We start from the raw sequence: 3,769 nt of genomic DNA on the forward strand, positions 1-3,769 counted from the left end.
TAACGTAAATACCAGGTGGGCACAAAATTTGTTCCAAATATTTTTCAAATAAATATTATAAAAAACTAGACAAAAATATAAAACTGACAGAAAAAGAATCAACTAAAAAGCATCTTTTGTTTAAAAGATATAAAGGTTTTAGTCCAAGGACTAATCTGTGATGAAACAGAAAAGACCCAGGGGCTAGTTTGAAAAAGCAGAAAATGTTTCGGTTGGAAATATGCCAGTCCAGAAGGAAAGCGTACTTTGCCCGAAGGCGTTTTCAGAAAACGTTTCAAAACAGAAGAGGAGAGGCTGACGAGGGGGTCCCACCTGTCAGGTTCAAACTTTGAAACAGAGCTCGCCGGCGCCGAGGCTCGCGGTGGTCGCCGGCGTTGATCCACGGTGAGGTAGGGGGATCGGAGGGTACCTACGGGTTCACGGTGTCTTTCCGCGTCGGTGGGTGGTGGACTTGGTCGTCGGCGAGCACCACGTCGACGGTGGCCTCAACTCCGGCGGACGGTGGTTCGGGCGAGGATGATACTCTCCGACGGGAGCTGCAACCTTCAAATTAGGGCGCGGGTTAGAGAAGTGGTTGCATTAGGAGGCTACTGGCATGGTTTGAGAGGCGGGGGTGCACGCACTTGAGAAAATCCGGCCGGAGTCGGGGAAGAATGCCTCCCCGAGGTCTCCCCAGTGGCTGGGCGTGGTTCTGGTGAGGTGGAGTGATGGTGCTTGGTCGAGATCGAGCTCGGGGCCTCCTTTTATAGCCGATCCGAGGCGGTTGCCGTGAACGTGATTTCTCCGGTGAGGATTACGGCGAGGTAGTGGTCGGACGAGAGGTTTAGGGGGCTGGGCAGCAGCGAATTGGTTCACTGACTCCGTTTCTCAGTTAATCTCGGTCGGACTTGGGCGATACTCCAGCCCTCGATGGAACGGCCTCATGGGCTCGTCGGCGACAGTGGGCGTGCTCTGCGCCACTCAGGCCACGGCGACGGTGCTGCAGCGCGTCCAGAGGAGAGGACGGCCACGCGGAGGCTCCTGGTGGTGTGGGCGGTGCTGGACGGCGCCGTCCCTCGCTGCGCCTCTCTGGCAGCCGCAGCGGGTGCTGCTGCCGCCGCTCACGGGGGCGGTGTTCCTCCCGCCAGCTCACCGCCGACGCTCGCGCCCGTCCAGGCGACCGTGCAGCGCGGTGGATACGAAGGAGGAGCAGGGAGCAAGAGGCCAGCGTGGGTACTGGCGAGATGGACGCCGCGGTTCTGAAGAAAACGACACCGATGACTGAAACTGAACACTGAACACTGAACCTGCACAGCAACAGTGCATGCCACCTGTTCGATGAAATGATTCTGGCATGTGGGAAATTTTTCTGGAGCTGATCTTTGGTGGTGAGGTCTCTTGATGCATCTGGAGGCCTCATGATTTTTCTCAGAATTTTTGGAGAAGAAAAATAATGAATTTCACCAAAAATGACAAATCTGGTCCAAACTTGCAGCAAGGAAATTTTGAAAATTTTGAACTGTGGACCAGTGGATCTTCATGGATGTTGGTTGAGGGTTCTAAGGACTAGCCAGGGAAGCTTTTTTGGAATCAAAACTCAAAGGAATTCTAGTGGTTCCTTTGTAAATCTCTAAGGGCCAAAATAGAAGACAGAAAAGATTTTTGATTTAAAATAAATGGAAATAAATTCAAGGGGGAGTTTAACTTGCTGGATTTGAAGCTTGACTTGACACAAAGTGGGAAGATGGCTCTTGGGAGGGAGATTTCAACTTAGGTCATGGCAAGAAATAATTTTTGAAAGGGGGAGAATAAACCCAAAAATCTAAATAGCCTCCTTCCAAGAAAAAAAATCAATAAAACCAAATAAAATTATTGGGGTCTCACAGGGGGCGGCAAAGGAAACAGCCAAAGGATGAAAAGCAAATACAATCGGAAGCCAAGCACATGCATGATTATATTTACACAAAAGGCCTTCGAATGGCCGCCGTTCAACATAGTTTGAATACACCCCAAGTGGGTGGAACTGCGCAAATTTAACAAATATTGTTGAAAGAGCAATAAACAGGAAAGCAAAGACGACGGATCAGGCCAAAGGTGCAACAGGCGAGCTGGGCAGGTCAGTGGAGATGGCAGTGCTGGCTGGAGGAGTGGCCGGCTGGCGAGTCTCGGCTTGTTCATCACCGGCTGCAGGCGGCGCGCTCGGACGCGCCTCGTTGCTAGAGGCACGATCAAGCTGAGGCAGGCCGGTCGCTCCATTGTCTGGCACGGCGTCTTCACCATCCTTTCCCTCCTCCTCTTCGCCCTCGTCACTGGAGTCGATCTCCTCCGCCGAGTCTTCACCATCCGCTGGGTTCAGCCCAAACCACTCCTCCGGCTGAGCAACGCCGTCATCATTCACCTCAGAGGCAAAGGCACTGGTGTTGGTGTAGTCGGCGATCGCCGAAGCACGCTGGAGGATAGCCGGCCCCACCGCCTCCAGCTCTTCGTTGGCCTCCTGCCGCCAGGTGGTCAGCTGGGCCAAATCCAGCCCAGGATACCAAGCTCGGACGAACTCCAGCGCCCGCCTGGCCCCTGACCGAGCTGCAGAAGCCTTCTAGGCCTCGAAGCGGCCAACCGCTACCTCCAGCCAGTCGGCAGTCTGACTGGGGGTACAGGGAATCACCTCGCCGGGCTAGAGGGCGACTAGCATTTGCGCCCCAACGCGCTGAAGACGGCGGAGCATGCGGTGAGCCGGCTGGAGGCGGGCTTGGATCGCTAGAAGCTGCTCCTCAAGCGACCGGCGAGCAGCCGGCGCAATCTCAGCCCCAGCCTGCCTTTGCGCGTCGCGGCGGGCCTCGACGACTTGGTTGGCGGCAACGGAGTAACCAGGGAAATACTCTGCGCAAGAGAAGAAAGGAAGAAAACACAAGGTCAGAAAATGGACCAAATGGCAGGCGGCAAGCAAAGGGACGAAGAAGACGGCGGCCTACCATCAACCAAATCTTTGATCCGGCCGTAGCCGTCCCTCAGCGCTTGCCTCGTCTCAGCCCAGCTCGCCGCCTCGGTCTCGTATTTGGCTTGAAGGGCGGCCTCGGTGTCCTGTGCCACCTTCAGGGCCGCCTTATGGCTCTCCTCCTGGTCGGCCAGCTTCTTGACCAAGCGGTCACGCTCCTGAGCCAAGGCGTTGCACTCAGCTTCCTTGGCGCGAAGGGCGGTCTGGCCCCCACCCAATTGCTCCCTCAGGTTAGTATTGGCCTCTGCAGATATGGTAAAGAAAGAAAAAATGGGCAATAAGAAAGAAGTCGCCGGGGAAGATCCGGCCCGACTGCTCAGCAGCCGGCCCGAATCTCGGGGACTACACCTAGTGGGTGCGCTGACGCGCCCCCACATGAGATAAAAGACGAAGCACTTACTCCGGCTCTTTGGTCAGATCAATGGTCTTCTGGTTCAGCTCCCAGACCTGGGAGTTGAAGGTAGCCGCACGGAGGTTGTGATAGTCCCGCAAATAGGACAGAGAAGCAAATAAGAGCAAGATAGCAATCAAAGTCTACCAAGAAGTTCCAAGCCGCCTGCTCAGCAGCCGACTCGGAACTCGGGGACTACACCAAGTGGGTGCGCTGACGCGCCCCCGCGGAAGAAATCGAGAACAAGAAACAAAAAAGCGGGAAGACTCACCCGAATGGCCGTCCGCGTCGCGAGGAACTCTTGATTATACTGTTTCAGCACGGTGTCTTGGGATTGAAGCCGGTTCCGGACTTCTTGCGCCGCCATGTTCAACACGGCCGTCCCGCCACCCGGCGTCCATCCCGGC

Source organism: Aegilops tauschii, chromosome 5 (assembly GCF_002575655.3).
Source record: "Aegilops tauschii subsp. strangulata cultivar AL8/78 chromosome 5, Aet v6.0, whole genome shotgun sequence".
NCBI classification, from domain to species: domain Eukaryota; kingdom Viridiplantae; phylum Streptophyta; class Magnoliopsida; order Poales; family Poaceae; genus Aegilops; species Aegilops tauschii.